Source organism: Mobula birostris, chromosome 2 (genome assembly GCF_030028105.1).
Source record: "Mobula birostris isolate sMobBir1 chromosome 2, sMobBir1.hap1, whole genome shotgun sequence".
In the NCBI taxonomy this organism is placed as follows: Eukaryota; Metazoa; Chordata; class Chondrichthyes; order Myliobatiformes; family Myliobatidae; genus Mobula; species Mobula birostris.
Genome location: NC_092371.1, coordinates 94,009,602 through 94,024,016, shown reverse-complemented (window position 1 = coordinate 94,024,016; position 14,415 = coordinate 94,009,602). Strand labels below are relative to the sequence as shown.

The window sequence follows — 14,415 nt, the reverse complement described above, 5'->3', positions numbered from 1 at the left end:
TGCTCTGATTAGATTATCCAAGAGCAAGAATCAGTGTAGAGTCCACAAAAAGGGGGAAACAAAGACAACTGGCTTATCTGCTTCCATTGTCCTTGATTAGACTGCAGTTTCTTCTGGCCAACAAAGGCATTTTGAAAATCCAGGTACACAACATTATCCTTTGTCTATCCTGCTTATTACTTCTTCAAAGAATTCCAACAGATTTGTCAGGCAAGGTTTTCCCTTGAGGAAACCAATAAACTATGGCCTATTTTATCAGGTGCTTCCAAGTACCTTGAGACCTCATCCTGAATAATCGATTGCAGCATCTTCCCAACCACTGAAGTCAGACTAACTGGCCTATAGTTTTCTTTCTTCTGCCTCTCTCCCTTCATTAAGTGTGGAGTGACATTTGCAATTTTCCAGAATCTAGTTTTCTTGAAACATCGTTACTAATGCCTCCACGTTCTCTTCAGCCACTTCGTTCAGAACTCTTGGGTGTATGCCATCTGGTCCAGGCATATACCCAAGAGTTCTATCTTCAGACCTTTCAGTTTCCCAAGAAGCCTTCTCTCTAGTCATGGTAACTTCATACACTTAATGTCCCCTGACATCTGGAACTTCTACCATACTGCTGGTGTTTTCCACAGTGACGACTGATGCAAAATACTTATTCATTGTCCCCCATTGTCCCAGAGTGCTTAAGGAAGTAGCCCAAGAAATAGTGGATGCATTAGTGATAATTTTTCAAAACTTTTTAGATTCTGGATTAGTTCCTGAGGATTGGAGGGTGGCTACTGTAACCCCGCTTTTTAAAAAAGGAGGGAGAGAGAAACCAGGGAATTATAGACTGGTAAGCCTGACATTGGTGGTGGGGAAAATGCTGGAGTCAGTTATTAAAGATGTGATAACAGTACATTTGGAAAACGGTGAAATCATCAGACAAAGTCAGCATGGATTTGTGAAAGAAAAATCATGTCTGACAAATCTCATAGAATTTTTTGAGAATGTAACTAGTAGTGTGGATGGGGGAGAACCAGTGGATGTGCTATACTTGGATTTTCAAAAGGCTTTTGACAAGGTCCCACACAGAAGATTAGTGTGCAAACTTAAAGCACACGGTATTGGGGGTATGGTATTGATGTGGATGGAGAATTGGTTAGCAGACAGGAAGCAAAGAGTGGGAATAAACGGGACCTTTTCAGAATGGCAGGCAGTGACTAGTGGGGTACCGCAAGGCTCAGTGCTGGGACCCCAGTTGTTTACAATATATATTAGTGACTTAGATGAGGGAATTAAATGCAGCATCTCCAAGTTTGCGGATGACACGAAGCTGGGCGGCAGTGTTAGCTGTGAGGAGGATGCTAATAGGATGCAGGGTGACTTGGATAGGTTAGGTGAGTGGGCAAATTCATGGCAGATGCAATTTAATGTGGATAAATGTGAGGTTATCCACTTTGGTGGCAAAAACAGGAAACCAGATTATTATCTGAATGGTGGCCGATTAGGAAAAGGGGAGGTGCAACGAGACCTGGGTGTCATTGTACACCAGTCATTGAAAGTGGGCATGTGGGTACAGCAGGCGGTGAAAAAGGCGAATGGTATGCTGGCATTTATAGCGAGGGGGTTCGAGTACAGGAGCAGGGAGGTACTACTGCAGTTGTACAAGACCTTGGTGAGACCACACCTGGGGTATTGTGTGCAGTTTTGGTCCCCTAATCTGAGGAAAGACATTCTTGCCATAGAGGGAGTACAAAGAAGGTTCACCAGATTGATTCCTGAGATGGCAGGGCTTTCATATGATGAGAGACTGGATCGGCTAGGTTTATACTCTCTGGAATTTAGAAGATTGAGCGGGGGGGATTTTATTGAAATGTATAAAATTCTAAAGGGATTGGACAGGCTAGATGCAGGAATATTGTTCCCGATGTTGGGGAAGTCCAGAACGAGGGGCCACAGTTTGAGGATAAAGGGGAAGCCTTTTAGGACCGAGATGAGGAAAAACTCCTTCACACAGACAGTGGTGAATCTGTGGAATTCTCTGCCACAGGAAACAGTTGAGGCCAGTTCATTGGCTATATTTAAGAGGGAGTTAGATAAGGCCCTTGTGGCTAAAGGGATCAGGGGGTATGGAGAGAAGGCAGGTACAGGGTTCAGAGTTGGATGATCAGCCATGATCGTACTGAATGGCGGTGCAGGCTCGAAGGGCTGAGTGGCCTACTCCTGCACCTATTTTCTATGTTTGTATGTTTGTATATTACTACCTCTCCTACATTGTTTTCCAGCGGTCCGATATCCACTCTTGCCTAGCTTTTACATTTTATGTACCTGAAGAAACTTTTGGTATCCTCTTTAACATTATTGACTAGCTTACTTTCGTATTCCATCTTGTGAGTAGACAGAGAGATTCCCAACAGGCTGATTTTTGGGACATGGTAACGAGACACTGCAAATGCTGGAATTAAGACCATTCTGCTGGAGGAACTTAGCAAATTGAGCAGCATCTGTGGGAGAAAAGGAATTATCAAGGTTTCAGGTGAAAACTCTGCATCATGATATGGTGGATGGGTTGATTAGCACATGGAAAAGATTGGTGAGATGAGCTTCTGCTAGGCATAATAGTTGGGAAGGTTGGCAGGAAAGGAGTAAAGGTGGGATTATTGCTCATGAATAAGCAGTAATTAGTGTTCTAATATATCATTCAGAGATCCTGGAGTAAAGCTTGAAGGTAGTTATGGCCTTATCCAATCTTTGTTCATGACTGGAAAAAGTAAAGCTGTAGGAATAGGACTATGAGTTGGGGCTTGGAAGAAGCCACAAGGTGAAGATAAAGTTGGCATAACTGGGACAGCAAAAGGAGGAAAGAATGGGGAGCCCAAAGAAGGGTGTTTCATGTAATATGTTCAAACAAAAAGGTACACACAGGCTGGATATGAAAGAACTTCAGGTAAGAGAATAATGGCAAAGATCAGGAAAAGTATCGTTCTTAGAAACTGAATGGGATGATTTAACAGCAAAGTCTAAAATTAGAGCCGAATAAACAAAATATGCTTTGTTGGTTATTGAAGCAACAATAAAGATTAAAGAATATGGTGATAAAAAAAGATTTTGAAAGCATTTGCAAGTATGAAAGAATCGAGGTAGGTGTGTAACTAATTACATTGGCAATGAACTTGGCTCATTACTCTGTAATGAGGAAGTGTATCTGTATTCTCCAACATGTCAGGTCTGCAGTTATATAGATTATTGTTATCCTTTTGTGTTAAAGAATGCTTTTACTGCAGGATTTTGTGTATTTTCATGTGAAACACTAAGAAGCGTTTGTGATGTAGATGTCAGAAAGTGGGTAGTGGTTATATTTATAATTCAAAGCTGCAGATAACATTGGATAATGTCACTGATTGACCCTAAAATATTTATTTTGATATCTATAATCAATGTGGGCAGCAGTGTGAAAAGGAATGTAGTGATAACAGGGGACAGAATATGTAAGAGGATGAATCCTGTTCTCTGCTACAAAAACTGAAATTCTGAAAGCTTGTATTTCCCCCTCCCGCTTCCATTTTTTTCCATTCCCAAAGAGATATTTAGGGATAGAGAAGAACTTGGCAATGTGAGGGAAAAGATCCAGTTATTATTGGACCTAGAAGCACAGAAAGGGCGGAGAGGGAGGTTCTGCTAGAAGGATTAGGCAATAAGGGTCCTAACTAAACAGCAGAACCACAAAGGTAACAATTTCTGGGTTATTGCCTTAACCTTGTATAGATTGCCACAGGTTAAATGAGATCAGAGAACTCAATGCATGGCTCAAGGTGTGGATGTGGGAAAGTGGGGTTCAAATTGGTGGACATTGGCACCTTGTGTAATCAATGGGAAATAGGAGCAAGAGATACCATTCAGCCTCTTAAGTCTCCACCACCATTCAATAAAATTTCTCAAGAAGTTTCCTTCCCTATTCTACATTCCTTGATTTGACTATTCTCTGTTTTGAATGCAATGACTCTACCATCCTCTTGGATAGAGAATTCTAAAAATTCACTATCCTTTGAGTTAAGACATCTTTTCTTATTTAAGTCCCCTTGGGGAAAAGAGGGAGCTCTTCCATTAGGAATGACGTCATTTGACTTGGACTGGGTCTATAAAATTAAATATCTTCGTCTGCAGAGAATGCTTCACCCTAAATAGTGAAGGATTTGGAGTGCTGGGGGAGGTTATAGAGTTCTGCTCGAGGGAATTTTATAAGATCGTGCAGAAAGGACAAGTGATAATATAGAATAGCAAAGTGAGTAATGTTAACAGAAATCTGCCAGGAAGACACAGTGTGTGCAAACAGAATACATTTCCATTTATAATCAGAGCACAGGAAAAGTGAAGGCTCTTTATCTGAATGCACAGTGCATTCAGTACGATGTCATAGCAATTATAGAGACATGGACTGGGACCAGTATTAACTCTGCCATGGATGTTCCCAAGCCTGACTGCAAAAGGAGGAGGTCATGGGGCATGCAACCATGTCCAGTAAGAGCCCAGCACTACAGAACTGGCAACAGAAACTCCAAAGGCCTCATCCCTGGGAGAGGAAGGCTCTTCGCGGTGGGGGGCGATAGGCTTAAGAAGAAGAAGAAGGAGAAGAAGGATTAAGACCAGTATTGGGAAGTACATTTTCATGGTGTGTTAAAGAAGTGTCATCCTTATATTATAGGCTGGGACATAGGTGGTAGAAAGGAAGTACCTTAGTTCAGAAAAGCAAGAAATATAATCGATTTCAGTGGAACTACAAAATGGCAAAGGAGAAAAATTTTGATAGGAGTTGTATTGAAACCGTCAAAAGTAATGGGAATGCAGGGCATAGTAGAAATCAATAAAATAAGAGATGCATGTGACAAGGGTAAAATAATAATAAAAGGAAACTTCAGTTATAGACAGATTGGAAAACATAAAGGACCAGCAAAAGGAGTCTGAAGGAAGAGTTCATAAATTACATAAAAGCTAGTCTTCTGAATCAGTATATTGATGAACCAGTGATGGGACAGGCTATTTCAAATTTAGTGTTAAGTGGGTATAATTGATAATCTAGCAATTGAGAGGTCATTAGGGAACAGCGTTCACAGTATGCAAAATTTTATGTAACAGTTGAACTAGTTTCAATATGAAACTAGGGCACTAAGTCCAAATAAGGCAAACCATAAAGGTAAGATACGAGTTGGCTATGGTAGAGTGGAAGGCTCCTTCGGAAAAGTTATGACAGTAAGCAAGCAATGGATACCACCAAAAGGATTAATACATAGTTTATGTACAATCAAAACCAATAGGAAAAGTGGTCCAGTTACCTACAGTTAAATAATACAATTAGGTGAAAAAGAATGTTATATAATGTTGCCATAGAAATCAGTAACCCTAAGGAAAGGCAAAATCTCAGAATTCAGCAAAGGAGGGCAAAAACATTAATAAGGAAAGGGAAAATAGAACGCAAGAGTTCTGGCTAGAAATGTAAACAGTTTCTAAGAGCTATCGAAATGCAAGAAGGAAAAGATTAGTTAATGTGGGTCCCTTGTAGTCTGAAGCTGGAAAATTTATATAGAGGAGTAAGAAAATGGCAGAAATATAAAAAAAATATTTAATGCTCGTCTTTAGGAAAGTCACTGAAAATTATGAATGATCGCAAGTATTAATAAAACGTTCAATTTGAAAGTAGCTGCTGGAGAACATTCCACCATGCACACAGACTTGCCTTCATAATTTCTCACCTCTCCTCTCCTCTGTGTATACACAAATATCTTATACCGTAGCAAAATAGAAATATTTTGACTTCATCTTAAAAATACAGTTTTATTATAATATGTGTCAGATTTACAGTGTAAATACTACTTACTTCTTTTTCCTAAGCACATCACCACTACTGGGGCTTAGGCCACCGATAACAGTTTGCCAGAGTCCTCTGTCCTGGGCAAGTCTTTCACATTATCCCCAGGTGTAGCCCATCTTCTTGTTTTATCCTTCCTCCCCAGGAATAAGGTTTTAATGCTTCTATTGGTATTTCTGTAGCTCTGGGGTTTTATAGGATAGGGTTGCTAGCCCCATGCCCAAAAATGTTTATTTGAGAATACATTTATTTTGGGAAGTTATTTTCCCTATTTAGTCTACTCTACATGGAGCCTCTTGTTGCCTTCAGTCTGGACAGTAAAAATCTTGCAATCGTGGTCATCGTATGAGAGTAAGTTTCACGTCAAAATTCTAATAGGTACTTCCCATGATTTAAAATGTTACTTTCCATCTTCCCCAATGATACTATATGCCATGAAATTCCTCCTGTGCATTATTAGCATTATAATCAATAAAAGCCATCGGTTGCCTGAATGCTGGATTAGTTTGAGGCAGTCCTGAGTCTGTAGGAATAATAAAAGAGCAATTAAATCGCTTCATTATTGCTACATCTCAGTCGTGTAAGATGTCAACCCATGAAGTAGATCACTAGTTACATTGCATTCCTGTCCAGGTCCCAGTTTAGACCACAATTCTGGTGATGACTGATGGATAGACCTTTCGTATAGAAGGTTGTGGTAGCGGAGCATGTCATTCTGACAGGATGAGGATGTATTAGTTCATAAAACCTGTCCCACCAATGGAATGATGATGGCAGTGTTTTGAGCCCTAGAGTCATCTGTGGCACATGGACTGTTTGCTCTTACTTACAACTGGAGATGCTGGAAGTAGGTGAATGTAAAGAGAGAATTCCATTTTATTTCCAAATTTGGTTACCTTTTTCACTGGCTTTTAGGTGATTCAGCACCTTTTCAACCATATGCCTGGAACTTTAGTTTATCTTCGATGTATAGTATAATACATAGCACAAGCACAGAAGCAGCCAGCTTGATGTATTAATCTGAAAGCTGTATTCACTGTACATATTGAAATTATGGCACAAAATGCCTTACAAAACATAGCAGAATAATCCTCAATTCAGATACCGTATAGGTGACATCATTACAGCAGATGAAACAAGAAATGACTACTGGATACTTGTGGGCTGTATAAAATCACATACATTTGACCAGGGGCTTTTCTTTTTCTTGGGTATGCTACATCAGAAATGGCATTGAGAACAAATGCTGTCCCATCTCTTTTATAACGAAACCGATGTATTAGCAACATTAGCAAGAAAATTCAATAATATATATTTTTGCCTTTCTGCAATAATATTTCATTCATCAAAGAAACTTCACAATGGTGGAACATAATTTTTTTCAGTTTATAAATAAAACCAACGGGTGTGAATAAGCATAGCCAGTGATAGCTAAGCAGTCTCAGAATCATTACAGTGAAATTGAATCATTCATGTGCATTGTACTGCAGTCCAGAAGTCCTTGAATAACACGGATACCAAGAAAATATTTACTCCCATCAACATCTTCACTGCCAGTCCGTACAACCACTTTTTTTTACACTGTGTAGCAAATTTGTGTGGGAAAATGATGGCAGCATGCCAGTTTTTGCAGAACGTTAGAAGGACCTAAACAAAAGCTTCTAAATAAAAGTGCGACAAACCCACAAGAGATCTCAGCGAGGGGGTAATTGTATTGAGCAAAAGAGGGTAGAGTTTCACTTACCCCTGCATGTTCCAGCAGCCAGCTTCTTGTCCTGTCTGGCTGTTTTGTGTACACACACTGTCAGAGTGCTTCCCTGTCCTTCACAGCAGCATCATTGCTTTGCGAGGGAGGAAGCAAGGATCACTGCAGTGCTGTGTGTCGAAGACTGATTCCAGCAGTTAGCAGCACTCCTCCTGTCCCCTGCTTCTCTCTGCTTCCTCCACAATGATGTGTAAGGACGTGATTTAATTTGTGTGCACTGAGCAGGCTGCCATGTGTGTCTGTGCGTTTGGGGGAGTGGGGTGGGGGAGGTTGTGGTGTTGTTGGTGGGTTATAAGGGCTGGGAGTGGGGGCGTAGTTCTACGCCACTGCCAGCCACAGAGTTGATGTTCTTTTCGACAGGAAGGGTTGAGCAGCTCTTGTCAAGACCCACTCACAGCAGCTATAGCAGCACAGCTGATCTGTTTGAGGTGCGCGCTAATAGAAAGCTAGAATGGTCCCTGATTGGCTGTCAGTAGAAGATGCTGTGTGGACTGCCATTGCTGGCAGCAAATCATCTTGCTCTCTGCCTGCTGCCTGCTCCATAGCTGCTCATAGAGAAAGGGGGTTTTAGAAATATACTTTATATTATTCTGTCTTTCCTTTATTAATTAGACTCACATTATGAAACAAACACCAACAAAATTATGGAATACATGTTGATCTCTTTTATAATTGAAAGCAACAATACATTTAAGCATCATTCTTTGAGCTCCGCTTGTACAGGAATTGTCAGCTCTTTATCTGAATGGTGCAGTGTACACTAGCATCCTCATACACTGCAAGCAGAGCAGGCATCTCAGTAATGCGGAGAAACACAAAGCTGTGTCTGTTAGAAGCTCATTGCCAGTATGAGGGATATTGTAATCAAATTTTCTACATATTGGCTTTAGTCCATGAAGTTAATTCATAATATAATGTTCCAGCGTGTCTAGTATTGCTGGTGTAATTCTTGGCTGATGCAACACATGGTCAAAATGGAAAGTTGATGGGAAAATGTTGGTTTTATAAACCAAGGTGCTGTTCTGAATTATTACTGATATTGTTCTGACTTTCCAACATGATTAACTTACATGACACACAATCACAATGAGGTACAATGGTAGCATTGTGGTTAAAAAACTCAGCCAGTACCAAAAGATTGGAGTTCAAATCCCATAATGGCACAGGTGGAATTTAAATTCTATTGATAATCTAGAACTCATTATGACCATAAAACTTCCATATTTTGAATGGACTAGCATCCTCACACACTACAAACTGTCATCTGTACCTGGTTTGGCCAATATGCAACTTGAGACTCACCAGTGTATTTTGCTTTCAAATCAATTGTACCATTTGTTACTATGCTGAATCAGAGAAAGAATAAAACTAAATGGAATAACTAGTGTCTGTCAGGGCACCGAGTATGGCAATGCCTTTTGCATAATTCATATTTCCTAAACCAAGTGCAATCAAGATTCACTACATGGTTCCACTGATTGTAGTTTTGCCACATGAGAGATTTAATAGACCAGACCTGTATTCTCTGGAGCTAAGAGTGACTTGGGATCTCACTTAACACAGAAAATTCTTACTGAGATCAACAAGGGAAAGTATTTCCCCTGGCTGAGGAATAGAACTACAGGTCACATTCTCAGAATAAGGGATAGGTCATTTAAGAATAAGAAGGTGGCAAATTTTTGGATTTCTCTATCCTTGAGAGCTGTGGAGGAACGGTCATTTAATTCATTCAACACAGAGATCAATAGATATCAAAGGAACTGGGGAATAGTGAGGACACTGCAGGGAAATAGTACTGAGATCAAAGATCAGCTATGATCATGATGGATAGTGGAGCAGACAAGAAGGACCAGAAGATATCATCTTGCTCCTGACCTTTATGTTCTTACATTATTACAAACATATGAGGTCATTTGTCTGTATTGCAAGATATGTGAACATCTTAGTAAAGCAATTAGTGAAACAGATTGGTGAAACAATAGCATTGTATAATTATACTAACCACTGACAAGTTCAGACTCACTAGGAGATAGAACTGCTAGAGCTTCAGGAGGGACTGGCAGCCTATTCTCTGTTTTGATTCCAGGTCCCAAGAAGTCTCATGGCATCAAGCCAAACACAGATAGGAAACTCCCTCCTGATTACTCACCAAGACTATTCCAGTAGTGACCTGACCACCAAGAAGATCAGGACTGCATGCACTTGAAAACACCACCATTTCAATGTTTCCTTCTAAGTCCCATGCAACATGCCAACTTGGAAATTCTTCACAATCCCCTTCATCATCTTTGGTTTTAAATGTTGAAACTCCCTCCTGAATAGTTGTACTTTTACCCAGAAAACTGCTGCAGTTCAGAAGGTCACATCACCATTTAAAATTAGAAAATTAGAGATGGGTATTAAATGTCCCCTTGCCAGTGATGTCCAGATCCACAAAAAAAAAATCAGTGAGTAAGTAAAATATCCTGTAAATAGATTGAGCTCAGAAAATATGTAGATAGGATCAATAACATGATGTCAACCATTACCTTTGCATTTGTTAATTGTCCCAGTAACTCAGGAGGAAAGTGGAAAGGGCATGGAGCTGTTAAGGCAGTGAGGTTTAAATACTTACCCTTTTTAAATTAGTAAAGTGTCTAATTTCTAATGAATAAACTCTTCTTGGGCTTCCAACCGGATACAGATATCGATTTTAATTGGCGTTTCAATGACAAACTCTGCCATCTTCATCTGGAATAATGCCTAGGCACGTCTAGTCCAGTGGTATATATACCACCATTGTCCTTCTGATTAGTTAGTCCTTAACCAATCAGGTTTCCACTGTCCCACCTTGTTTACAATTGAATTCTCGTCCTTACTTTTCAAATATCTGAAGTCCTGATCTTAGTTAAAATTCTTATTCTCTAGTCTTATTGCAATGGCTTCCTTCACCAGGCAGTCCGAAAAGCTATTGGTGCAGCAGAGTAGTTTTATACTATTGAAGTGAATCCAATGGCCTTTGCAAATGCAATGTACTGCTACCACTGATTTCTCTGGGTAACCCAAACGGATACACTTCCTGTGCTCCTTGTTTCGGGATTTCACTGTGTGTCTCCTCTGGCCGATATATGCTGCTCCGCATCCAAAGGGAATCCTGTTAACGCCAGCTGACCTGAGTCCCAGGTCATCTTTGACCCATGTAAGCTGTGATTTGAACATCCTTACAGGTTTGTGGATAGTATTAATCTGATATTTCTTCCAGAAATGTGGAAATATAGGGAAGCCAGGTGGCAGTGATGGGTTCCTCCTCATTGTTCAGTTTCCTGTTCAGGAAACCCGAGAATAGTTTATTCATTATATGCGCTTGAAGGCACTAGATCCTATTTGCACTTAACTGTACGGGAAGGAAGTAAACTGCAATATTCAACACTTTGAATCATTGCGTAAAAAAGAAGGCAACGTTTCTTTGTTCTTTAGCCTTTCTTCTGAGATGCCGGGACAAGGACCGTTCATGAGGTTGCATTCCGCAATGGTTTCTCTGGTGGCTAAATGCATTCTACGACGTGCTGGCTGAGCGTTGATTAGTGAGCGTATCCATCACATGAGATCCACTCTGACATCAACACAAATAGAGAACTGTCTATTCTCTTGGTGATTGGGAGTACATCGACAGGTCTATTGCTGTCCAAGGAGAACTAGTTTCACAAAGGAATACTGCGAGGGAGGTCAGGAAATAGAACAAACTATCCCAATAGACTATAGCCACACCATCAATGGACCCAGAAAGAGGTGTCATCAATGAGGTGATTAGATTGGTCTTTGGCAAGGTGCTAAACTTCACTCTGGTCCCCAAAGCTATTTCTTATCAGGACCACATTGGCGGATTAGAGCAAGCAATCCGAAAACTACCACTGAATACTGCGGAAGAAGTAAGTACAGAGGTCTGTGTGGCCCTCAAAAGGGCCATTTTGCTGAAATCAAACATTACAGAAGGAGAACGACTGGCCTTCCAGGTACTACAACAAACCCAGTCATCATAAGTCCTGATCTCCTCAGAGGAATACCAAAGGAAAGTCCAACAGATTTTGGACAAACTTGCCTACAGAGTTCTACAGTGGGATCCCATGGATTCGATTGTGAGGATGTCCTTCACTACCAGCAATCATATGCAAAACACTTCTACCTCAGGTGCTGGTACCACCGAGACCTTACAGGCTCTCCAAGATACACAAAGAAGGGGCTCCCCTGAGGCCCATCATCAGTGCAATAGATTCTCTGACTCACTACCTTGCTAAGCATTTAGTGACCATGCTGTCTTTCTTTGTTGGGGGCTGTGAGCGAATCACGAATTCAGCCAATTTCATAAAAACCATAACCAACACCCTGGAGGATGGATGTGTTTCAATGTGATGTCCCTGTTCACAAGAGTTCCCATTAAGGACGCCATGGTCCTCCTGTGGTCAAGGTTTGATAAGGGTACCACTGACCTTTTGGAACACACCGTTATATCAACGTACTTCCTCTATAAGAGGAACGACTACGTTGTGCTGTTTTGCTTTCTTTGTAGTTGCATCAATATGTTGGGCCCAGACTAGATCTTCAGACACATGGAAGCCTAGGAACTTGAAACTGCTCACCCTTTCCACTGCTGATTGCTTGATGAGGACTGCTGTGTGTTCCCTCAACTTGCTGTTCTTGAAGTCAATTCCTTAGTATTACTGACATTGAGTGCAAGGGCTTTCTTGAGAAAGTCAGCATTCAACCAGCTGATCTATCTCACTCCTGTATGCCTCTTCCTCACCATCTGAAATTCTGCCAACAATAGCTGTGTCATTGACAAATTTATAGATGGTGTTTGAGCTGTGCCTAGCCACACTGTCATGGGTGGAGAGAGAGTAGAACAATGTGCTAAACACACATCCTTCAGATGTGCCAGTGTTGATTGCCAGCGAGGAGGAAAGGTTATTTGTGACCCGCATAGACTGTGGTCTCCCAGTGAGGAAGTCAAGGATCCAGTTGCAGAGGGAGGCACAGAGGCTCGGGTTTTGGAGCTTGTTGATTGCAACCAAGGGTACTATTGTGTTCAATGCTGAGCTGTAGTCAATAAACAGCAGCCTATTTCTATTGTCCAGGTGATGCAGGGCTGAGTGGAGAGCCATTGAGACTGCATCCGCTGTAGACCTATTGTGATAACGGGCAAATTGCTGTGTGTCCAGGTATTTGCTTCAGCAGGAGATGATTCTAGCCATGACCAACCTCTCAAAGCTTGTAGCTTTTTTGAAGCTGGTGGGAACTTTCAACTGCAGCAGTGAGAGATGGAAAATATCCTTGAGTATGCCCACAGGTTTGGCACAGGTTTTCAGAGTCATACCCGGTAATCCAAAGAGGCCTGGCACCTTGTGAGGGTTCATCTTCTTGAAAGCTGTTCTGATACTGGCCTCTGAGACAGAACACAGAGTTACTAGATACTGCAGGGATTCGCACAGGTGTAGTTTTATTCCCTCTTTCAGTGTGCATTATAGGATTCGAGCTCATCTGGGAGTGAAGCATCACAGCCATCCATGATGTTAAGTTTCACTCTGGAGACAATAAGATCTTTGTTGTGTATTTAATATTTCAGTAATATTTGGGTAATATTGTAAATATATTGGTTACATAATTCATTATGGGTTATGTCTAAAAGTAAATGAATGGCATACATCATCACATTACCATGTCATAAGTGTATGCCTTGCTAAAACAAAGTAGACATGCATCTCCTGGCTCTGTTTTTCTAATGTATAAAACTAATTTATAGTTTTGTGTCTTGGGGTTACAAAACATAACAGTGGCATGAGTAAGTTTTAAAATGAACCCAAAACAGCTACTTACATGTTGAAGCGCAGTAAGACATTTGAGTTTTTAAAGAAGTGCAGCACACTTTCTTTGCAAGAGCAGAAGGCAGTCAAAGTAAAAAAAAAGGCAGAAAATGGAAGAAATTCATAAACAGTGAGTACCAGGTAATAATAAATAAAAAGCAGAAATGATTGGCTATGTCAGAAAGATAGACACATTCGATTACACAACAGATTAGTTTATACTGAGTGAACTGAGCAGTATTTTGAAGCAAATGAAATAACCAATTAAAAGTGAGTGCCAGTTTTGCTGACTGCATTGGGTGGAAAGGCATACGGTTTGCTTTGAAAATTGACTGCTCTAACCAAATCAGCTGAAATAAGCTTTGTTACTATCATGAAAATAATGCAGGAACATTTAGAATCAAAACCATTATTGATTGCAGAACACTTTAGGTTTCACAAGCAGAATCAAAGGCAAGGGGAGTCAATTTCAGCATATGTGGTTGAATTGTTGTCTGGTTGAATTGTAAGTTCAATGATGAGGTTAGTGATGCGCTGAGAGATCATTTAGTTTGTGGAATCTTACAAGAAAACATTCAAAATTTGCTTCTAATTGAAGCAGAATTTACATTTAAAAGAGTAGTTGAAATAGATGTATCAATGGAAACAGCAGACAGAAATACAGTTGAGTTGCAGTCAGGAATGAAAGTGAGCATGAACAAAATTGCAGTGTCTAGAAAGAGACCAGTCTGGTGAAACAAACTGTGTTACCATTGTGGAAAGGGCTGACATTCACCAGACCACACAGGTTTAAAGATAAAACTTGCAGAAAATGCAAGAAAGTATGACATATACAATGAGCATGTTGGGCAGATAAAAATAAATGGACTGCTCAGGGAAAAGGAAAAGCTAAAAAGTCAAGTTGCAGTTTCAAAAAGAGTACTACTCTGCATGCTATTGGTGAAAAATATGATAAGGAATGAAGTTTCACA

General features: G+C 40.5%; 2 protein-coding genes across 2 annotated transcripts in view; one reads left to right on the top strand and one right to left on the bottom strand.

Annotated features, from left to right (window-relative positions):
- The window catches only part of gnaz (guanine nucleotide binding protein (G protein), alpha z polypeptide), a 286,550-nt gene extending 278,652 nt beyond the window's left edge, over positions 1 to 7,898 (bottom strand). Inside the window, exon 1 of the mRNA XM_072245207.1 lies at positions 7,587 to 7,898. The gene's annotated coding sequence lies outside the window, so the exon portion shown is untranslated. The remainder of the gene's footprint in view (positions 1 to 7,586) is intronic.
- The window catches only part of rsph14 (radial spoke head 14 homolog), a 786,151-nt gene that overhangs the window by 323,820 nt on the left and 447,916 nt on the right, over positions 1 to 14,415 (top strand). The window lies entirely within an intron of this gene.